This window comes from Sus scrofa, chromosome 8, assembly GCF_054392235.1.
Source record: "Sus scrofa isolate SSC_HxYL_T2T_F1_AM1 chromosome 8, Sscrofa_HxYL_maternal_Yorkshire_Landrace_v2.0, whole genome shotgun sequence".
NCBI lineage: Eukaryota > Metazoa > Chordata > Mammalia > Artiodactyla > Suidae > Sus > Sus scrofa.
The window spans coordinates 114,852,611-114,877,675 of NC_139390.1; the positions used below are offsets into that span (position 1 = coordinate 114,852,611).

At 34.6% G+C, this 25,065-nt stretch overlaps 2 long non-coding RNA genes across 2 annotated transcripts in view; one reads left to right on the top strand and one right to left on the bottom strand.

Moving 5' to 3' along the window:
- The window catches only part of LOC106504735 (uncharacterized), a 37,857-nt gene extending 19,328 nt beyond the window's left edge, over nt 1-18,529 (top strand). Inside the window, exons 3-4 of the long non-coding RNA XR_002346827.2 lie at nt 3,030-3,167; nt 18,077-18,529. This is a non-coding gene — a long non-coding RNA (uncharacterized LOC106504735). The remainder of the gene's footprint in view (nt 1-3,029; nt 3,168-18,076) is intronic.
- LOC110262170 (uncharacterized) overlaps nt 4,528-25,065 on the bottom strand; it is a 36,279-nt gene continuing 15,741 nt past the window's right edge. The window contains exons 2-3 of the long non-coding RNA XR_002346825.2: nt 5,536-5,652; nt 4,528-5,282 (exon numbers count right to left, since the gene is read on the bottom strand). This is a non-coding gene — a long non-coding RNA (uncharacterized LOC110262170). The remainder of the gene's footprint in view (nt 5,283-5,535; nt 5,653-25,065) is intronic.

The following is a 25,065-nucleotide window of genomic DNA, read 5'->3' on the forward strand; positions in this document are numbered from 1 at the left end:
TCCAACACATTAATTTGTAGGAATTTCTTAAAGCCAATAGTAAAATTAGTTATTGGTTTGGTCTTATCCTTTGCTGGGGGAAGTTCCTCCTCCTCCTTCTCCAGAAGAAAACCAAGTCCTATTGACATAACTGGTTTCCCTTCTCACTAGGATGATCTTTAGTACTCCACAGTAACAGAAAAGGCCAGGCGTAGTATGGACAATCCAAATTTGTGGATTGGTGGTATGTTTCCAATGGTGTAAGCAAACACACACACACACGCATAGCTACATCTCATAAGAATAACCATTAATTTTCAGAGGCGGTACAGCCAGGATAGTCAGAAAGAAAGAGAACTTTTTCTCCCAAGGCCCCACAACTAGAAAGCAGCCAAGCCTGATTTGGAATCCAGCTCTTCTTAGCTCTGAATCATTTACTATTTCCAGCACACTAAGCTGAAGCTACAGAAAACAAAGATGAAAAATCAAAATTTCAGGCAGGATGTATCAGTAAATTATTCCAGGAACTGAGTCAGGAGAATTAAAAAGATGAAAGTAAAATTTGGGAAAAGTAATCTGAGAGGGATGTTCAGGGGGAGGGAAGCAGATATAGAAGCAGAGAAACCAACCAGCTGGCTGAGGTATGAACATGGTAAGGGTTTAGTCTCGAATGATAATAGCTAAAAAAAATTAACACCAACCAATTATTACACATCACTTTCTGTGCTAAGCACTTTAATAACAGATTTCCTAATTAAGTGCATTAATATGCTAACATTATTGGCAAAATTAATGGCAATATTTTTTTCCAAGTGTCTCATGAAATAACCACCCAAATGATGTTAATTAATCAAAAAAAAAGGGCTGGGATTTTATATTTTAAGATATATGTGTCATTCAGGTTTTTATTAGATTATTGGTATAATAATTCAATTAGTTTACATTCATATTTTAATGCATTGGCAAATAATTGTTGGAAAAATGAGAACTTTGTTTCCTTGAGAAACATGGTTTTACATTCTTCCCTTAATAAAAGAGCATTTTTACAATAGCATGATCATTTCATGACTGCTACTTGTAAAAGGCCTACTCTGTGCCAAGAATATACAACCTATTACTGCATGTTATCCTGTCTGCAACATAGAAGAGGTTTAATAGACATTAGCTGACTTAATCTTCACAAGAATGCTATGGTTCAGGTTACACATTTATCTTCTATACAAGCCAGATTATATGAGCCTAGGAAAGATTGCATGACTTGCATAAGGTTTCTTATTGGTAACCAGCAAGACTTAGGTCAGCTCTTTAGTCTATCTGAGTGGCCTGTGCCCATTTTGTTTCCACTGTCTCTTGAATCCTTGATCATAGAGAATTTAAATCAAATATGAATATTTTCACTTAATTCTGAATGAGTGGATCTGATGAAATGGTGTAAGTTATCTGGTATGTCTGCACTTCCTTTGCTTTCTCAGCACTTGTGAAGGTAAAGTGAGAGATTTAACACAGCGAATAGTCACACTATGCAAGACTTATTTAACTGTGAGTTTAGTTGTATTCTATTAAGGTAATTTTCAGGCTATGCTTTTATATGGCTAAGAAATATCTGATGGAAAAATCCTTTCCGTTGTGTTTTTGTAGTAGTTTATTTCCACCTAACAGCTTAACCAAAGGAAAAAAACCTTTCCCTTTAGGGTTTTTCTCCTGAAATTCCATGAGGACTACCTGACCTTGCAGTTCACAGGTTAATGATTCAACTAACTTGTTAAGTTAATTAGCTATACTTTAATGCCTCTTGAAAGGCATTGCCTGGCTTTCTCACACTTCAACAGTTAACTAAATGATGCAGAGCTATATTAGAATAAATATAATCTTGCTCACTTTTTTGGCTTTATTATATTTTTCTTTTTAAAATTTCTTAAATTGGATTCTTTTTTCTCTTTTAATTTAAACCAATAAACTTTCCTCAATTTACTACTTTTGTTGCACCCAATTTTGCTGTGGTCTGTTTTGTTATTCAGTTCTAGAAATTTTTTAGCTTCTAGAATGTATTAAAATACATGTATTATTTATGTGTTTCTAAATTTCTAAATGTACAGTAAATTCTAATTTATCCAGTTATTAAATTCTACCTTAATTGCCTTTGCAGTCAGAAAGCAGTCTGCACATTATATATTCATTGAAATTTGTTGAGGTATATTTTATGTTCTACTGAATGATTTTTTAAAAATTTCCACATGTTGCTGGGAAGGACACATATTTTCACTGTTAGGTATAGATTTTGCTGTATGTCCACTAGATCAGGCTTATTGTATAGTTTTGTTGACACTTTCTATATCCTTGTTAGTGTTTTGTCTGTTTAGCCTTTCAGTAATTAAGAGATATCTTCCAAATGAAAGTAGATTTACAATTACTTCCTTTAGTTTAATCCATTAATCCTTATATATTTTGAGACTTTTTATTAGATGCATGTCTGTTTAGAGATGTTACAGTGGAGAAGTGAGCAGTTTCTTTTAATGTAGTAACTACCTCTATCACTAATGATGTTTTTTGTCTTAAAGTTTTTTGTTTGATATTAATATAGTCAGATCTGATTTTTCAGGAGGGATATATCTGACATGTTTCTCATTTGCCAAATAAGAATATCAGTGTGATTCACTGCCAATTCTTCAGCACATATTCGGAGTATGTTTTGGTAGCTGTAGATAACCTACCATTTTAGTTAATAACCTCTGGGCCATGATACAGATGGGTCTGAGAGAGAAAACTGTTTAACATCTAAATATCCTGGACTTTACGATGGTAGCAGTGATTGGAAGGTAACTGGGATTCTCTTTTGGGGAAGAGGTGTTCTGTGTGTGGAAGGAAGAAAGAAACAGATTTGAGGACCAGAAGAGCAGATCAGGCATAGAGAACAGTTTGTTCAAACATATTCTTTTACTCCTGAGCATAAAAATTGACCATATTTGTAAACCACTACAAACTCCCCTAAAATATCCCTTGATAACTTGCATGTTGTCTGTCTTCTCTTGTCCGCTGGCTGGATCCAAAAGAGTTGGTGGAGATTTCCATACAACTGAATGGAAGCTGGGCCCAGAATAATTGTGTGGTGCATGGCTTTCCTCCTGCTGCTTCTCATCCTTTCTCAACCCACTCCCTCCACTCTCTAAAGGCCTACTTTGGAGTTTAAGGTGAGCAAGAAAAATAATTTTATTATATGAAGTCACTGAGATTTGGACTTTGTTATGGCAAAGCACAAAGCAACCTAACACCCTGCATATAGCTGCACTGGTTTTCCCAGTGGGTAATCATTGTCTTTTAACTGACTAGTTTATTACTACGTATTTTTAATTTTGATATATTTGGATTAGTTTATAATTTGTCACAACTTTGTTTTTAAAGTTCTTATGGATTTCTTATAGTAAAAATCTAAATTTTCTCTCTAAAAATACAAAAATATTTTATTATATTTACATTATGTTGATCTCTCACTGCACAACACACATCTTAATGGTTTTCCAGAATTTTGTTTCTGGATTCTTATGGGTTTACTTTTTCTCTTATTTTGATCTTAACTATTTTTTTTTGTTACTTATGAGTTTTATACAGCTGTTTAGTCATTTTAGTTAGTATATATCTTAGAGCATCTCTGAGACTTTTCTTTTTATTGAGTATTTCCTCCAAAAGTTTCTTTAATGTGAATTTTTGTGAGGCAAGGCTTCCTAGTCCAGGTATTCTTAACAAAGTTATTATAATACCCTGACTTTCAAATGACAGTTTTGCTGGATATAAATTCTAGATTGAAAGTTTTTTCTTTAAAACTTTGAAGGTGTTGTTTCCTTGTATCTACTCTTTTTCCTTTAAATGTGATCTCTTTTTCTTAATAGAATTTTATAATTTTTCAATATTCTTAATTTTTACCATGTCTGGATGTAACTTTTCTTTATATTTCATTTTGGTATATAGGGGATACTTTCAATCTGAAGCCTTTCATTTTTCTTTACTTCTGAGTGATTGCTCTCATTTAAAAAAAAAAAAAAACAACTCTTTTTTTTCCTTTCTGTGATATCTATTATACAGATATTGATATTTCTCCATAAAAGTTCCATATTTGTTGATATTTCCTTTATCCTCTGCTCTCTAAAGAATTGCTCAATCTGATCTTTCAGGTTTCTTATTTATTCTTTGTCTGCATCCATTCTATTTTCAAAAATCTACTGTTTTTCATTTAATAATTAATATTGCATATCTAATACTTTTCACATCTAATATTTCCAATTTATTAAAAGCCAGAGGTACAAGATGTATCTTATAGAGATGTATAAGATTTTATATATCTTATAAAGAGGTAGCACTGGAAATCTGCATAAGGGTTTCCTTGAGTCTGATATGTATATTCACAAGAATCAGTATAAGTACTGATATGTATATTCACAAGAAGAAACTACCCAAGGCCAAAGAGAGAATCACCAGAAAGCAGTAGGTCAATTAATTTCTGGAGCATAACCGAGTGGGGATATTTGTACTTTTCACATGACAACAATCAGAATCACACCATATACAATGTAATTCATCTAATAAAAAATTAACAGGCAAGATTGAATACAAGACAGTGGAAGAGAAGGATCTTGAGCTCACCTCCTCTCATGAGCACACAAAAATCACAATCAATTGCTAAACATCTAACAATAAAAAAGACTTGGACCCATCAAAAGAGATATCCTACATCCAAGGACATAAAGAAGAACTACAAGACATTATGAGGGACAAGCTCATGATATAATCAAATACCATACTGCCCAAGTGGGTGACACATAAACTGTAGATAATTATATCACAGAATTCTCCTACAGGAGTAAGAGTTTTCTGAGTCCCATATGCATTCCCTAGCCCAGGGGTCTGGTATGGAAGGAGGAGACCCAGAGCATTTGGCTTTGAAGACCAGTGGGGTTTTATTGTAGGAGCTCCAAAGATTGGGAGAAACAGACTTCACTCTTGGAGGGCACATATAAGGTTTCATGTGCATTAGGACCCAGGGCAAAATCAGTGACTTCATAGGAGCCTGGGCAAGATCTACCTGCTGGACTTGGAGGATCTCCTGGGAGGCAGGATGGAGTTGTGGCTCTCCCTGGAGTCATAAAAGCTGGTGGCACACATATTGGGTACTGTTCATTTAAATGAGTTCTGGCTAGATGCAGACATCTTGCTTGGGTACTTGGCACCAAATCCAGGCACCATCCAGTTGTCTGTAGGTTCCAGTGCTGGGACATCTCAGGCCATACAACCAACAGGGTTGGAGCACAGTCCTACTCATCAATAGAAAGAGTGGTTAAAGACTTCCTGAAGCCACCTCTAGACATGTCCCTTGACACATCCCTGCCCACCAGAGGGCCAGGAACCTAGCCTCATGCACCAGTGGGCAAGCACCAGACCCTTCTTCAAGTAAGCCAAATAAGCTCCTATACCAGCCTCACCCACCAGGGGACAGACACCAGGAGCAAGAAAACAATTATCGTGCAGCCTGTGGACTGAGTCTGCAAACACAGATTTAGAACCTACCTTGGAAACAGCTGGTCCCTGGCCCTTGGTGTTGAGAGGGAGTGTACTGCTGGAGTGGGACACATATAACATCCCCTACAGAGGGCTACTTCTTCAACGTCAAAAAATGTAACTAACCTATAACATAAATAAAAATACAAATAGAAATTTTAAAAAATGAGATGTCAGATACATTCAAGCTGAAGGTAGAAGGTAAAACCCAAGAACAACTAAGTAAATTGGAGACAGGCAATCTACTGAGGAAAGATTTCAGAGTAATGATCATAAAGATAATCCACAAACTCAGGACAAGAATGATGTACAGAGTGAGGAGTTACAAGAAGTTTGTAGCAAAGAATTAGAAAATACAAAGAACAACCAGATTTGAAGAATACAAGAACTAAAATGAATACACTACAAGGAATCAATAGCAGAATAAATGAGGCAGAAAAACGGATCAGTGAGCTAGAAGACAGAGTGATGGAAATCACTGTTATGGAACAGAATAAAGAAAAAAATAATTAAAATAAATGAGGACCATTTAAGTGACTTCTGGGACAAAGTCAAATGCACCAACACTCACATTACAGAAGGAGAAGAGGGACAGGAAGGACCTAAGAAAATATTTGAGAGATTAACAGCTAAAAACTTTTCTAACATGGGAAAAGAAACAGTCACATAAGTCCAGGAAGTGCAGGGAGTCCCATATAAAATTAACGCAAGGGGAAACACACTGAAACACAAAGTAATCAAATTGACTAAAATTAAATACAAAGAGAAAATACTAAAAGCAACAAGGGAAAAGCAACAACATTCAAAGGAATTTTAATAAGACTATTAGCCAGATTTTCAGCAGAAACTCTGAAGGCCAGAAGGGTGTGGCATGATATATTTAAAGTAATGAAAGGGAAAAACCTATAACTAAGAATACTCTATCCAGCAAGGTCTCATTCAGATTTGACAGAGAAATCAAAAGTTTTACAGATAAGCAAAAGCTAAGAGAATTCAGCACCACCAAACCAGCTTTACAGCAAATGCTAAAAAAACTTTTCTAAGCAAAGCTAACCAGTAAAGACAAACATACAATGAAGGTTGGAAATCATCCATACACAACTATGATATCAAAACTAGTAATCATGAGAGGAGGAGAGTAAAAATGCAGGATATTTAAAATATACTTGAAATTAAGAGATTAGCAACTTTAAAAATCATGTTTATATATAGACTACTATAACAAAACCTCATGGTAACTGCAAACAAAAAATCTGTAACAGATATACATTTTAAAAAGAAAAAGGAATCCAAATAAAAATAGTCACCAACTCACAAGAGAACAATAGAGGAAAAGGGAACAAAAAGTACCTACAAAAATAAATCCAAAACAATTAACAAAATGGCAGTTAAAAAAATACATATCGATAATTACCTTAAATGTAAATTGATTAAACACTCCAACCAAAAGACAAACACTGACTAAACGGATATGTAAATAAGACCCTTACATATGCTATCCTAAAAGAGATTCACTTTAGATCTAGAGACACATACAGACAAAAAGTGATGGAATGGAATGAATTATTCCATACAAATGGAAATCAGAAGAAAGCTGGAACAGCAATAGTTGTATCAGACAAAATAGACTTTAAAATAAAGACTCTGACAAGAGACAAAGGAAACTACACAATGATCAGGGGATTGATCCAGGAAGAAAATACAGCAATTGTAAATTTATATGCATCCAACATGGAGAACCTCAATACATAAGGCAATGTTAACAGACATAAAGAAGGTGATAGTAACACAATAATAGTGAGAGACTTTAACACTCCACTTACATAAAAAAAAAAAATAGATTTTTTTCAGCCAGAAAAATCAATAAAGAAACACAGGCCTTAAATAACTGATCAGAGGGACTTAATTGATATTTATAGAACATAATATCTAAAAGTAGTAGAATACACATTCTTTTTAAGAAGTGGCTCTTAGAGCTTAGGGACAAGAGAAAAGAAAAGAGACAAGGTAGAAGATGTTCGTAAACCCTGATTATGTGTGCCATAATGAAGAATTGCCTCATTTTTCAAGCAAGTGAAGTATTTTGAACATGAGAGTGATATGGTTAAAATGCTATTGAGGAAAATTTCCTAAATCCCAGTAAGATTTTCTGTAGAATATATCAAAGAGTGATGAGATCAATGTGGTAGATGACTTTAGTGATCCAAACAAAGGTAGGAGCAGTGAGAATAAGGAGGAGTAGAAACAAGAAAGAAAGCTTAGAGGTCATCAGGATTAATCAATCAAAATGTGAAGAGGAGGAATAAAGTAGCATCATTCATGAAGGTGGACAACACGGTATGAAGATGCACAGTTCAGTTTGGGTCATGTTGAAATTAAGACTCCTCTGGGTCATGTTGAGATTAAGGGCTCCAGTTGGAGGTATTCAAATGTTTCACGGCATATGGGTTGTTGCAAAGGGGTGTTATGGATAACACAGAACCTGCCAAGGATGTGGTACTATAGAAAGAAGTGCAGATATTTATAAATCTTTCCTCTTCTTTCAAATCATTCCTCTTCTTTCACTATTTTTAAGTTAAATTTATTATCTGTATTCTTAAAAAGTAAAAGCAGTGAAGCAAGATTAAAAAGGAACAAAGAAAAAAATGAGACAAATAGAATAGCCAGAGTTTAAATCTATTAGTATCAATAATTAAATATAAGTGATCTAAACGCAAGTATGAAGCAAAGATTCTCTGACTGAATTAAAATGTCAGAATTAACCATTATTCACACATAAAAAGTTACTCTGGACAGATAGATTAAAAATAAAAGGATGGGCAATAAAATACACACAAATACCAGGGGGAAGGGGGGATGCAGAGTGGAATTTTCTGCTTCCAAACATAGAATAGGAATTCTCTTGTGGTGCCACAGGTTTAGGATCTGGCATAGTCACCTGTAGTGGCTTGGGTATCCCCTAGCCTGGGAACTTCCATATGCTGCAGATGGAGAAAAAAAAAAAAAAGAAAGGAAGGAAGAAAGAAGATAGAGTAACAGGGACTGGATTTACCATACCTCCTGAAACTATTTTAAAAATGATAATTTTTTCAGATATTGAACATCAAAAGTTTCATGACAGTAATTCCTGACAATGGGGAAACCGATTAGATAAGCCTATGATTACTCAAGATTACTGCCGGAGAGAATATCCATACCACAGAGGACAGAATGGGAAGCCAGGAGGAGACTCCAGCTGTCTCTCTGAGTTGAAGAGAGAAAGCTAGGAGTCTAAGAGCAGAGGCAACAAGAAGTTTAGAATTCACCTGGAAGAGAGAAGTGTAGATTGATATAGAGAGCATGCTACAGAGACCTGCTGAGAAAACCCCATAAATCTTTAGTTGAGTTCTAATCATTGCATGTGTGTAAAAATTCCAAATTAAATGGACAAAATGAACCGTCTTTTGAATGTTAATCCTTTTCCCACAACCACCTTTTTACTTGCTTAATGATTTCTAAAGTTTAGGGAAGACATGCTTATAATGATAGAGACAGGTGCTATTCATGGGCTCAAGAATATAGACACTTCCTTCATCAATATCGATTTGGCTATAGTCAGAGCTATGTCCTTAGCCTGCCAACAGCAGAGACTATTCCCCAGAGAAGAAGTGAGCCCTCTGCTGACTGATTGTACTAGATATTTTCTAATACAGAAGGGACAGAGAATTGGCTTTACTGAGACAGTCATGGATTCTGGCTGTTAACAGGCAATCTCTATCCATAGTCCTTCTGCCAGCAACAACATCTGTGGACTTATAGAACGCCTCATCCATTTGCAATGGTATCTCAACATCAGATAACCAAGCCAAACTTAAATGGCAGAAGAAGTATAGCAATGGGCTCACATCCATGGAATTTGGTAGATTTACTAAATTTTTCCAATACCTAGTATTAAACTATTTCATTTGGTAAACAGCGTACTCATGTTCACAAATTGTACCAGTTAGGAGACAAGAAAATGGAAAGAACAAAATCAAAATACTGGAAACAAGGGGATCTGTACTAGACATTTATGGAGGAATAATCCCTATAAAGTTTAGATATGCTCCTATAGGATGCTATATATGCCCTAAACCAGAAACTAGTATATAAGTGCCATTTTCTGCTTCAGAATTCCTAAATACAGGATGATGAGTGTCAATAAAATTTAGGTACAAAAAATAATGTTCCCAAGGATAGACAGCAATTAAATTGAGGCACTAGGATATGAACTTAAAACTGCCCATAGTCCAATCTCTTAACTGGATCTCTGAAATTACATTTCGTTATTAATCTACAATTATTACTATCTATATAAAGCCTATTTAACTTGTTTCAAAGGTCATCATCAATCCTTTTATGAAGAATGTCCTTATTTTTGATTAGATGTTAATAATTGTTCAACTCTGGCTTCAATAACTAATATGATAAGGCTTACTTGTCACAAATTAGAGATACATGTGCTTAGACAAGCAGCTATTTTGCTTTAATAATGCCTTGAATTTGCAGAGGAAAGGGAAACTTTGAAAAACTATCTTTTAGATCTATTATCTATCATCTTTCTAGGGTAGTAAGACCTGTCTGCTGAAAGGTCAGATTTTAGGCATTATTCAATTGACAGCATTTTATTAATAACTTCAACAACTGTATCTCTGACATTAAACCATCTTTCTTTGCACTTGGAAATTACCAAACATGTACCCTAAAGTGATGGTTTGATTTTAAGTATATTAACAAATTAATAAATGTAATTACTCAAAGGAAAACTGATTATAGATCATTGGCTGTTTTCACTTACAGGCCACTTTTCCTAAATGTTTCTTCTTCTAAGTAAAAAGGTAACAACAGTTACTCTATTATGAAACCAAGTTGTGTTCTCAAATTCAGGGTTTATCACCTAGAACAGTGTTAGGCACAGAGTAGATTTTCAATAATTCTTAAGTAAATAAATGAATGGCTCAGATCTTTTATAATGATTCTCACTCTTTTCTCATTTCAATAAGCTAATGTTATTCTGCTTGGGCCTAATGGTTGTTGCATCAAGACTGGTCACTTGCTTTTCAATGGAAAATTTATTACTAAGAATCATTCAGGAAGGCAGCTGCTTACTTTTCACTGGCTCAACTTTTTATATTACCTAGGGAAAAACTGGCCATATGCCAAACTAAAACATTTTTATGGCCAGCTCTCTTTAGATGAGCAAAAATTATCTCTAATTCATATTATATTCAAAACTCACACACTCAAGTATGTCTTTTACTTCTTGGATTTTCAAGATAATATCAACCAAATTGTAATGATGACACAATAGGAAAGCTCTTGCATACATTACAGGCTGGTATGCACTCTTCTTTCATCCTCTCTAGAGATAAATAGAATTTGAATACATCTTTTAAGTTCATTATCTTAATATACGGAATTTTAATTCTTGAGTTAGCATGTATTTACTTTCTTTTGGAATTTAAAATTCAGTGAAAGCAAGGTGGGTTTTGTTTGTTTTTGTCATGAATCTTGCATAGGAAAATAGAAGAAAAGACATTAATGAACATATAATACTTAAGCACAGATGATTAATCATTTGGGAAGTAGATAAGGAAGTTCTGGGATATTTTAAACATATTGATACCCTCTTTCACTCATCCGGGTGTTTCTAAACATTAGAACAAGCCAAAAAATCACAAAGTTAAAATAATTTTAAAGTGGATCCCAGCATGTAAAAATGAGAATAAAAAATTAAATCAGTTTTGGATATAGGTTTCTCTTTGTGGTAGATGGTTTCAGTATGTCTTAATAAAAGTTTCCCTTTACATTGATTACAAATGACTTAATCCAAAAGGCATTTACATAATCTACAGAACTATTACATTTTAAGAAAAATTGCTCACTTTTGTAACCCTGAAAAGAATTATGTAAGAAAAAAATTATTACAGATTTTTTAAAGCACCCTTGTGCTATTCCATCTTTGTTTAGTAATCTTTGTTTTGATTTAGCAGTATTAATGTAAAGTAGCTGAAACAAGCAGCTAATAACATAGAAGTGATATCAGGTAAGCTACTTGAGCTTGTTATTAATTGTTAATTGTCTTCCGATCCTTAAACTAGATACCTAAACTGAATAGACCACTATCAGCAACTGATGCAAATTATATAAATAGTGTAGGTTCCCAAACACAAGTGGATTACTACATATTTTATTGCTTTTCTAAATGTCACTGAAAAATTCTACGTAATTTCCCTCATATTCTAAAAGAGGTAGCGTCAAAATTTTTGTCCTATTGTAAATAATCAGAACTTATCTTACAATTTTCTTGAGGGTTTGTCTCAGAAAACACAAGATTGTATTTTATATATTTTCTTTATGTAGATGAGAACTGGAGGAAATGTATTTTTATATTTTTTATAAAATATCAATAGTCATCTATTCCAACCTCTTTAACTTATGCATGTTATATTTAGGGCAAACTAAACAATTTATTTTCCTCTAAATATCCAGCATTCGCATATGTTTGTATATTTGTATATTTTTACTACGTTTTCTGCCAATATCCATGTTGTCCAACAAATTCTATCTCTTCTAACCTAAAACTTTACTCTTCTGTGAAGCTTACTCTGATCCACATAGATAGAAATGACCCCTCCCTTTTCTGAATTCTCATGATGCCTTGACATCACTTTTATGGCCTATGTCTCATCTGTTGTATATTGTATTTAGCATTTCAGGACTCAGTATTACTTTATTAAACTAAAGAACATATTAGAAATGAAACCAAATAGGTAAAATGCAAGGTATTCCACTTTGGAGGGGGATCTCAAAAAGTGAATATAGTACATAAATAAATAATTATGAGACAGAGAATATGAATGGAAAATAGCCGGGCTGTCATAGCTGGCGTATCTTTATCTTAGAGAAGCTGATTAAGAAATAGCCATTACGTAAAAGGGGTCAAAGTATACAAACTTCCAGCTATAAAATGTCTTAGTAATATATAGCATGGCGACTATAGTTAATAAATCTGTATCATATATTCAAAATTTGTTGTAAGTCTTAAAAGTTCTCATTATGAGAAAAAAATATGTAATTATGTGTGGTGATACATGTTAATTAGACTTGCTGTGGTGATCATTTCACAATGTAAACAAGTATCAAATCACTATACTGTACACCTGAACTAATATAATGTTATAGGTCAATTACTTCTCAAAAAAGAGAAAAGGAAAGGAAAGATAAGATCCATTACAGAAGTAGGGACCTTTGAGAGGAAAAAAAAAAAAAAAGATAAAAGGAAACTATTTTTTTAAGACGTAAAGGTCACTGTACAAGTGATGATTCATTTTACCTCAGTGAATGTAGAAAAATGAATTGTCCTGTGAATTAAGGCTTTTAGAAAGTTATTTATTAATGGTGGGAAATTCTAGTGTCTTCCTCTATAGAAATTTTTTAGTAAGTATAGAATTGTATTTTCCTGAAACATTTAAATGAATTCTGTCTGAATACGAAAAGTGACCCTATAAGAAACAAACTTAATAGGTGCAGCCACTATCAACTGTATCTTCTTTATTAATCCTTTTCACACAGTCTGAGACCCAATATTGAAAAGTACAATAAAATCCTATGTAATTTAAAAGCTAGGAAAATAGTGTCAATTTACTTGTTTGGTTAATTAAGGGTTAAAAAAAAAGTCTTATGAAAAGTTATGCCCCCTTTTCTCATTGCTGAAATTTTTTTCCAAAACTTGCCAGAGCAATCTATATTTCATGGAATATAGCATTTGGACATAGCTGAAGCTTCAGGAACTTGCAGGGCATCAGGTTTATTAATATTAATGTTAAAATCCTGCATTTTTAGGCATTGTGCATTTGCGCATGATTCTATTTAAATGATTGGGTTAGATATTTTGTGTTCCGTATTACAGAAGCATTGATCCTATTTAACTATTCCATCTTTAGGCCACACACGCTCATCTATAAAAATTCATATTTAAAAGTGAGAGAGTTTCTGCAAATCACTAAAGAGGGGTCTTCAGTTTTACTATTTGAGTTAGAGATATTAACCATAAATAGGAAATTCGGGAGATAGTATTGACCTGCTTGCTTTGGCATGAGTGTGTGCAGAGGAAGTAAATCTGCTGACAAGCTCAGCTTCTCTCACTCATCTGATCTGAGGAGACACTGAGTCAACAGAACAGAATTCCAATAGCTTCCCTACTGCAACACTCACGCCCTTCAGAGTGATACCTTTGTCCTCTGGGGCTTATTCAACTGCTTTAGGAAAGTGAGCGTGATAGCCTAAGCAGTAAAAATAGAACCGTGTCCAGTTTGCAGAGGAGAAAAAAAGGTTAGATTTAACCTAAAACATTGCAACACATTACATTTTTTAATCTATTCTATTTTTTTTTCTTGGCATATTTGTGTAAAGTTAAACCTTCTTTGGAAGATAATAATTTTATTGAAATATTGTTTTAGGATATCTGACTCCTTATCCTCTCTCACAAAACCATGAAGGGTTTAAAAATTTATCTCCCTATCTACAACTTAACAGCATGAAAAGAGGTGGGAAATACTAGAGCTCTTCTGAATTGGCAGCAAATCTACCTTTTACTCACTCATTCACCCACTCATTGACATCCACTCTCAAGAAATCCAAAGATAGGAACTGAGTCTAGTTAAATGACCACACTTTGACCTTGCCCCAGGGAAGTGTACTAGCATTTACTTATACATGTGGCATGGACTTGTGTTAGAAAATTGGACTTGGAACAAGCTCATTTCAAAACAACTTGAGACTATGGTCTATTCCAATCTTTTGATTTTACACATAAGAAAATTAAGGCAAATGACTTAATGACAAAAAGATTACTAATAAATAATTAGCAGAGTATTTTCAAGAAGGAGGAAGTTAGATTAAATAATCTTAACACACTTTCAATGATAGATTTCTATGAATTCACAGGAATAACATATTTTAGGTTCATTTTCTATAATATTTTAGTCATTTATTCTAATATTCAAGCATCTGCTATAACATAGGACTGTGCTAATTTGACAAACCACAGTTTTGACGAAACATAATTCCTGTATGTTTGTCAAAGGATACAAACATGAAGTTACAAAGTAGTGTCAAATGCTCCTTAATATAGAGTGTGACCATACTGAAAAGGGTCAGCTAAAGAAGAATTTGAGGTGCTGCAGAAGCCCCAGAGAAAATATGGAGGAATTCTGGGTATAGAGCTATTTTCTTGAAAAATAAAAAGTGATTTGTGAGGAAATGAAGTGACTGAATAAAAAATGCTGCTTTCAAGAAATTTGATTAAGCAATGACAACAACAACAACAACAAAGAGTTTCTGTTTAATGATGGGTGTCAAGGAGGGACCCCCCCCCACTCAACCTCCCACTGAATATACCATAAGAACGAACCTAGCATGCAGAGACATGAGTGATAGAGCAAAACACCTTTGGAGATGGAATGCATTGGATCCAGATTATTGGCTACTCTTTTTAACAGAAAAAATAGGGTAATAAGGAGTAGATACTTGACACCCGAGTGTAAAGCAGAGTTACTAGCTAACAGAAAGCCAGGTCAGGCAGCAAGTAAGATGAGAGGGGTGAAGATTGCCTTGGTACTTGTGGGAGTTGGGATAGGAAGAAGAAATGGGAGAAGTAGCTAAGGATATGTGTGTGTGTGTGTGTGTGTGTGTGTGTGTGTGTGTGTGTGTGTATTGAAAGACCAGCAGAGATTAGAAAGCATGCACTTTTAGTACCAACAATAAAGCTCAGGATTGCAAGAGCTGATCAAGTGAGATGAAGACTGATGGTTTGAGCAGCAGCACAACAGTGGAGAATAAATACCTGGGATAAAGGATTTGTAGAGAAAGTGTGAGAACCTCAGGATACCCAAAATATAAAGAAAGAGGTTTACATAGGAGAAAGAGAGGGAAACTAAAGGTCTCAATTCCGTCAAAGACCACGGATACATGGGAGAAGGGGATTGAGAGAGCCAGCAGGGAAGGGGATTAGATGAATACAGGGCTTTTTGGATATTAAGACTCCTGGGTTGGGGAATTTTCAGATGGTGACTTCCTGTGTGCTGTCTTAGAGTGTATAATGAACCACAACAGTGGTGAAAATGACTGGATTTGAAGATCAAATAAATCGTGTAACTAGGGGTTGAATAGGATCTCTGCTTGCCGTCGGAAATCATCCAGAAGAATAGAGAAAGATGAGATGGAAAGAAGAATGTAAACTGTGGGCCAGTGAATATGGTGGAGGATTCATTCACCAGAAAAATGGCAAAAAGGGGGGAGTTTAGAGGATGGTAAATTTGGTTACTATAAACTTTACAGGATGAAGGGGTTTTTCTTTCATGCATATAGTAGAAAAATGATCTAGAACTGGAAAAAAACAGGAGAATGCTGTGATTGCTTTAGGAATTTGGGGTGTGGGAGAATGAACAAGGCTATTTTTGAAAGGATACAGTGAAGTCAGGTATTTGGAGGTCAGCCAGGGTTCAGCTGAGGCATTGAGGAGAAATGTATAGAGAACCTGTCATATGCTTCCATCTGGAATATTACAATATGTACTTCAAGTTCCAAAGATAACCATTTTAAAAACTCCTGGTGCCCTTTCAAGGTGATTTCTTAAGGCAGGAAGTGCAAATGCACATGTTTATCTCTGTATCTTCTGCCTAAGCAGGCACTGTATACTATAAACTCCTTCAGATCAGTTACTGTTCCTGTTTGTTGAATCCCAAGCATCTAATATACAGCTTAACAAACAGCAGGCTCTTAATACTTGTGCCTGTATTGTAGGTGACCCACATATATTTGTGGAATGACCACGTTATCCAGGACATAATATAAAGCCTTAACATTTTCTTGTTTTTGCCTTTGAAGAATATAAGAATGAAATAAAGGCACCCAGCCAGTGCATCTCAAAAACTTGTGTGAGATGTCTTGAAATAAATTACTATGGAACAGGTACTTTTTCTCTCAGTTTGAAATGCATAGCCATTTTTCTAAGTATGAGAACTTTCTATTTCTTTTCATATTATGGTGTTAATTCTTGGATTTTTATTTTAAAGGAAAAAAAAAGTTCAGTCAGAAAAATCATTTTTTTCCCATCTTATTTAAGCAGATGCCTAGCTATCACCCAGTCTCGCTATGGACATCTATATTTTTCTCTTATGATTACAGCTATTTTGTGTTTTAGTGCTGACAGATAAACAAAATTCAAATTAAGTCTAACAGTGCTACAACAGTTTCTTCTAAAAACAACCTTTAAAAAATCTAAGAGTCAATATTATTAACAGTGAACATCCTAATAAATTCTAGGTCGTATGTGAGGCATTTTGCAGTTGATAATTTCATGTATTCAGAATAACACAGATAACTTCAGTTGTTGGATACTTTCCCCATAACTAGGCTATAAAGTTATTCAATTTTCTCTAACACATATATACACTTAACTTCACAAGGAATACACATGGTATCATTAATTTTACATGAATTTATGTAAGAATTAGCCCACTAATGTCAATGCCTGCGTCCTTAGACTAATTTTGAGTTCAAGCACTAATTTTTCAAATATTCTAATATTTATAGAGTGCCTACAATGCACAAAGGAGCATGCTAAGATTTTTGTGAGGACATTGGGATTAAATTAACTTCAGATACAAAAAGTCCAATTTATATACTAAGACATGCCATTTCTTTATAAAACTGTAATGACCATTACAGAATACTACAATAATACCTTTATTTTTAATTACAACAATTCTGATAATTATCAATTTTAAAATATGGTTTGAGTACTGATAGTTTGTTCTTGACAAGTTTTGTTCTTTTGGATTTCTCCATTCTCTTATTTCGCTAAATTGTGTTCTATTATGCTATTGTATTCCCTTGAACTTGGCAGGATACAGTATGCAAATAAGTGCCTGCTTCTTGTGCATCAGCAAGTGAGATCTCCAAGCTGTCTGTTAACTTGCTGATTAAAGTTAACCCCAGCCAAACAAGAGAGCACATTAATTCTCACTGCAAGATAAATATCAAGGGGTGTTTGTATTCTTTCATACAAAGTTCCCATTATGAATGAGACAGAATTAAGATGTTACACGTATACCATGATAAAACACTGAAAGATTGACCTATGTTTCTTAAACAAATTTGCTTCTTAAAAAAATCCATTGACTTTATTGAGATTAACCATGGAAAAGGCATTTATTGACACTGATATAAGTCATGAAGTTTTAAGTCACCATGAAGTTAATGTATCTCTAGAATGTATACTATAGGCAACAAATTAGGGTAGTGTAATTAAAAAAGGAATACATACTGCAGACTGGGACAATATAAATTCAAACGGATTCCAGCAGTTGGGTAAATGACACTACCTTTTGGAGACTGCATTGCCTCACCTGGAAAAATGCATACAATTACTACCTCTTTTATCATTTCATGCTAGTTTTATAATTCCCGTGTCTAGGCATCCACTGATTTAAAATTTGGTAATTTGGTAAAATGATATTTGTTACAGGCAGAATGACATTGCACCAAAGATAACTAAGTCTTAATCCCTGGAAGCTGTGAGTATGTTAAATGACATGGCCAAAGGGAATGAAGGTTGCTCATGACCAACCTTTAAAGAGGGAGCTTATTCTGGATTTTCCAGCTAAATCCAATGTAATGAGAAGGGTCCTCAAAAGTGGAAGAAAAAAGGCAGAAGAGGAGAGCCAAAGAAAGAGACTTGATAATGGACACCTGGTAAATGAGAAGGATCTGCATGTCTGGCTTTGAAGGTGGAAGAAGGGATCCAGGAGTGAAGGAATGCTGGTAACCTCTGGAATCTAGAAAACCCATGGAAGTAGATCCTTACCTAAAGCCTCCAGAAGGGAGCACGGTGCTGCCCACACCTTGATTTTAGCCTGGTGTGATGGTGTCAGATGTTTGTTCTACAGAACTGTAAGATAATAAATTTGTGTTGTTTCAAGTCAGTATGATTTTGGTAATTTGTTGTAGCAACAATAAGAAACTAATACAATGCTGGAATTTTGAAATTTAAACAAAGCAAGCCAGCATTGTGGTTAAGAACTTGAGTTTTCCTCTATAGACTAGACCTATAAATTAAAATTTATACTATTATATTTTAACAATCAACTTACTAAAACTGTTTCTAAAGTATCTTTATTTAAATTTTATTTCATATACTTTACAATTATACATTCACTGATATTTCAGCACTATCTACACTAGATTTGAACATGCACAGCTTTATAGAGGATTAAATGCAAAGCAAATATGAATGAAGTATTATATGTAAGTTATTTCTCAATAAAGATGAAAAATAAATCCCTTTTCTATATTAAAAAAGTGAATTAAGATCACTTTATTAACTTTATGAGTTTATATAAAACTTAAAATGAATACTCCATTATTGAGATGGGAGCTAAGAGTATGTTAACTTCAAGTTAATAATCAGTTTCAGCTTCCCGTGCTGAATTATAGCCTGAACATTTAATATGTAATTAAAATTATAATTATTAGAATTGTTTCCATTGGTTATTCTTTGGTGAGGGTATACATTATCAAACACTGTAAGCTACTAGTGCTTTTTCATTTATAAAACAATACTTAAAATTTTAATCTCCAAAGAAAGACAATGTAGTCTCTTGTTAAAGTTGTAGTCCTGCTCAAGAAGACTAGAACTTTCAACTAGATCCTAACACCACATAATGCTAGGGTCATAAGGAGATATGGTATTAGGACAAGAAGTGTGTACAATGTAAAATCTAAATAGGCCACTATCTGCTTTGGCAGATATAGAGACAATCTTCAGAGGGAAGCTGGGATAAGCTGGTAAAATGAAAGGAAGAAATATTTCCTTCTTGAGTTTTTAATATGGGCAGAAAGGAGAAGACAGAAAGTAAGGCAATAAGCAGATAGCAGGACAACACTGGGCCAAGATTCAAAGAGGCTACATGAGGCAAGTCTTAAGCAATGACATTAGGTAAGTGAATCCTCCTACACTGTTGGTGGGAATGTAAATTGGTGCAACTGCTATGGAAAACAGCAGGGAGGTTCCTCAAATAAAACTAAAAATAGAACAACCATATGATCCAGCAATTCCACTCCTGGGCTTATACCAGAGAAAAACATAATTTGAAAAGATACATGCACCTCAGTGTTCATTTCAGCACTATTTTCAATGCATGGAAGCAACCTAAATGTTCATTGACAGAGGAATGGGTAAAGAAGATGTGGCATATATATATACACACATATACATACATACATACACACACACACACATATATATGTATGTATGTAGTGGAATATTACTCAGCCATAAAAATGAAGTAATGCCATTTGTAGCAACATGGGTGGACCTAGAAGTTCTCACATCAAATAAAGTTGTCATAAAGAGAAAGACAGATATCATAAAATATCTCTTATATGTGGAATCTAAAAGAAGGATACAAATGAACTTATCTGCAGAACAGAAACAGATTCACAGACTTTGAAAACAAACTCAGGATTACCAAATGGGATAGGAGAATGGTAGGAGGGATGGATTGGGGGTTTGGGAATGGCATATGCACACTGTGCTATATGGAATGACTAGTCAACAGGGACCTGCTGTATAGCACAGAGAACTCTATTCAATATTCTGTGATAATCTATGTGAGGAAAGAATCTAAAAAAGAATGGATATGTATACATCTATAACTGAATCATTTTGTTGTACAGCAGAATTTATCACAACATTGTAAATCAACAACACTTCAATAAGTGTTTAAGAAATGAAAATAAAAACTACATTACAAGGCTTTTAGAGGCTTGAATTATATTCATTATGTTCACCTCCCGGTCACTTATGTGAAGGGAAGAAGAATGTGCCACCCTCAAACATGCCTCTTTGGCAAAGGATTATATTGAGATTATTTTTGGAGAAAAAGTAGACACAGGAAAACTCTGAAAACAGAGAACTAGTTATCCTTTTGTAAAGGAAATTTACATTTATAAGGGAAATCTTCATTTGCAAGGCTGTCTCCCTCTCTGGACCAAGAGAAGATGACTAAATCACAATAAACTCTTACCAGGGTTTTGAATTAGGGAATAGGAGCAGGCAAATCTACATTAAGAACCTTACCCTTGTTTACTGTGCTTTTCCTGACAATCTCCCTTAACCAGCCTCCTACCTATCAGCCCTTCACCCCGCAACATCTTTCCTTGGTCTTTAGCTGAAGATAGTATTTAAGGGGTTAGCCTGAACCCATTTCAGAGAATGTATTCATTTTCCCTGGGTATATCCCATGCATACATGAGGTATACGTGTTAATAATCCTCTGCTTTTCTCTTGTTAATCTCTCAGTATAGGAGGTTACTCAAGGAAAAATGATTTTTCCTCCACTACATAGGCTAACTGCTATGAATCAGGATTGTAACATTCACACATTTAAATGTAAACATTTCCCCCCAGTGCAGTCAGATTGATTTCGGTGATGATTTTTCCACCTGTATGTAACTGGAAATTAAGTGATAAACTAGGGTGTATTACATATTTTAAGAGTTTACTTGAGCAAAAATTGATTTGACCCCAGCAGCACTAAACTGAAAGTGGCTAGAATTCCACTGATAGGATTCCAGGGAAGGATTTACATAAAGAAAATGTGGAAGCAAGAAAAGAAATTATTTGATTGGCTATAGTTTAAAACCTAGTTGGCTATTTGTGATTGGTTAATATTTTTGATTCTATAACCTGAAGCTATATACAGGCATCAATTTTGGTTTGCTTAGGTAGGGGGCTATGGCATTAAAGCCACAACTCAGTCTAATGGGCTCCTTGTTTAATTTAACAAAATCTCTTATCAATTAACACCATTTACCTCATTGTATCTTAACATTGCTATGTGAATGTAACATTATTATTTACTTGACCCAGGGTTTCAAATTAGGGAATAGGAGCAGGCAAATTTACCTGACTATAGACATTACACTGATACTAAGATATTACAATGATACTAAGCTATCATTCTGTATACCATGAACACATGTACACAAAGTAGTAGCAACAATCATTTATTTACTACATTTAAAATACTATTAATATATATTGTATAATATAGTAAAATGGCATAACTATAATAAAATTATTTTATTGACTATAACATACCAGGCACTGTAGGAAATAAAAAATTCCTCTCCTCAATCACTTTCTAGTGGAGAATCAGACAATAAGCAACATAAATATAGTGATAAATAATGAGAAAAAGAGCAATGAGGGAGAATAGAGATGCAGATGGGCTTGAGTAATATTAATACTTAGAGTGGTTGGTCAAGGTTTTCTGGAGCAGGCAGCTCTAGAGACCTGAATGAAATGAAAGAGTAGACCATGCAGATCTCTCAGTGAAGGGTATTGTGGACAGAAAAACTATCAAGAGCAAAGGCTCTGTTGCAGATAGGTACTTAAAACATCAATGATGAAAGCAGAATAGCTGGGTAGAGTGAAGTGGGGAGGAAACAGAAGAAATTATAAAGGAAAGTCAGATGAGGTCTTGTAGGTCATATTAAAGTCTCTGGCATTTACTCCAGCTGAAAAATAAGCCATAACAGGCTTTTCAGCATTGGAATGACATGATTGGACTTATTTTTTTTTTTTTTTTGACAGAATCCTGGCTACTTTCTTGAGAAAAAAACTGCAGGGCTTAAGGTGGGAATGGGTCAAAGGTAGAAGCAAGGAAGACAGTTAAGAGGCTATTGGAATAATACCCATGAGAAATGGGTGGTTAGACCATGGTAGTGGTAGAGAGAAGTTGAAGATTTATAGACATATTTTGATAGTAGAGTCAGCAGCATTTGTCACAGGTTTGGGGGTGAAAAGGACAAAAGACTTAACACCAAGCTTTTTGGTCTATGCAACTAAAGGTATGGGGTCACCATAAATTGTGATGGGGAGAACTGCAGGAGGTTTTTTGGGGGGAAATGCTAGGAACTAAGTGTGATGGTAAATTTGAGATGTTTATTGAACATTTAAATGAAGATGTCACATAGGCAGATGGTCTGAAATTCAGGGAGAGGTTTAAGGTAGAGATATTAATTTGGAAGTCATCAGATTATAGGCAACATTTTAAATCATGAGATTGGAAAACATCACAAGCAGAATGAGTAATGATAGAGAAAAGAGATGAAAAGTAAGATGCCTGTGAAAAAAACAGAAACCAGCAAAGGGACTTAGAAGGCAAAAGTAGGTCAACGTGGTATCCTGGATGCAAAGTATTAATGGGAAGAGAGAGACCTAATAGTGTCAGTTACTACTGACAGGTGAAGAAAGTTGAATATTGAGAAATGATTATAGGAATTAGCAATATGGAGATTGAAGGAAACCAAATATGTCTCCCTACAATTTGCCACTTTAACATAAGGGCAAACAAGCAATACAAGGAAAGCTTTCTAACTGTCCCCACGCCCAAATCTATTTGCCTGAAAGCAGAATATACATTTTCGAAGACATCCCTCCTCCTCTATCAGAAAGGACAGAAGTTAACCACCAGAGACAACTTGAGACCCTTATTCTGGAGACTGCCAGAGGACTCTACATGACAAAACTTCACAAAGCAGCCTTTATTCACCATCAGTTTCCCATGTATTTACTTTCCCACATTTTGCCATCCTTAAAAACCTAAAATGACTTCCTTTTAGGCTCTCATTTCTCCACAAATTTATTGTCTTTGTAGCCTGAATAGCCTGAATTTTAAGTCACCTCTTTGAGTTACTCATTTCTAGATACTCTCATGTATTCAGGCACGATGCACATGTTAATAAACTTTTTGGCTTGCTAACTGGTCTCTTATTTCAGAGCTCCAGCTGAGACTCTAAGATGGGGAATGGAACAATTTTCCTCTCCTACAAGATATCATGACTTTGATGATAGTTCTGAAGTAGCAGTGGGGACAAAAAAAAAAAAAAAAAAAAAAGTCAACGAAATATGTTCAAGAGAGAATACGAGGAAGTCATTTGGAGATCCAGTGAGTATAGAGAATATTTTCAAGGAGTTTTGCTTCAGTTATGAGCAGAGAAATGGTGTAGCAGCTGGAAGATAGAATTTTGGAAAGGAGAGGGTTTCTTTGGGAGTCTTTTGCTCTTTGTTTTAGGATGGGAGAAATAAAGGTATGGTTAGATGTGAGCGGTATTATGCTTTAGAAAGGGAAAAAACAATGTAGGAAAGAAAAGGGATCCTTGCTGGAGCAATGACCTTGAGTGGGAGATAGGGGATAGGATGCTAACTAGATGCACGGGGAATTCTCTTATTGAACCAGGATAGAAGCTTGAGTTGACAAACACTGATTCAAGTAAGTTGGTAGATATAGTTGTAGAAGACTGTCATGTCTCCTTTGACTGCTTTAGTTTTCTCAGTGAAGTTGTTATTTATCTGTAATGCACCAAGTGAAAAGACAAGGAAAATATAGATCTAAAGCATAGTAACAACAAGCCCTTCCCCATGGGTTTATTTCACTTAATTCTCCACTTAGCCTGACAATTGTTTCTAATGATTCCAATGAGTTTTCAGCAGCAAAGGGGATTCATCCATCAGGATGGTATCTAAATACTATTTGTGCATTCAGTCTTTACTGCATAAAAAGAACCTAGAGCATCTTACAAAAGGAAAAAGAAATTCTAGACTCCTTGCCCTTATGAGATAGAGCATACATCAGCACAACTTCTTCTCAGGAGTGTAGATACCCCATTAAGATGCTAATTAAATACTTGTCTGGGAGAATTATTTGCCCTTTCCCTCTTTTATCTGTCTTCCCCTGCATTTGAAATCTAGTCTTGGGCTGCAGAATTTCAATTCACAACAAAGATATTCCTGGGAAAGCACAAAACTCTCTGGCAATTGCCGATAGTGCTGAAGTTCTCATTTGGTAGAAATTCCTTCCTAAATCCACCCAAACTGGAAATTTGTACTTAAAATGACTGGAATGAATTATACATGAGGAATATTAACTTCAAAACATGTAACCCTATGGCAAAAATGTTGTGAAGACCTCAGAGTGTCAGACAGAGACAAATGTTTACATTCTGGGTTTTGTTTTTATGAGTGGGAGCAAAGGCTAGTTGCTATGCCCCATATAGGTCATTTATAATTACTATAATTACTATATCTTAGGCATTAGAATGAGTAACTCGGAATAAGGAAAGAAGGGCATGGTAAATATTACACATGGAAAATTACTGGTTTGAACTTCTTAATAAGCAGTAATTTAATACATAAATAGGTAGAATAAGTGGCCAGTTGTAGGGTTATTCCTAAACTAATTAACTAAGAGGTCCTTCTTGTATGTTTATGGAAACTATACTCATTTTAATATATACATTAGTTTGTTTCCTTTAACATATACTGTGGTCTGGGAACATAATCTATAAGAGGTAATCCTGTAATAATAAACAGCTAACCTGAAATATAATTACTTTAAAAATTAGACACAAATAATGCAAAAACTAAATTATATGAGTCATTTTTCAAGA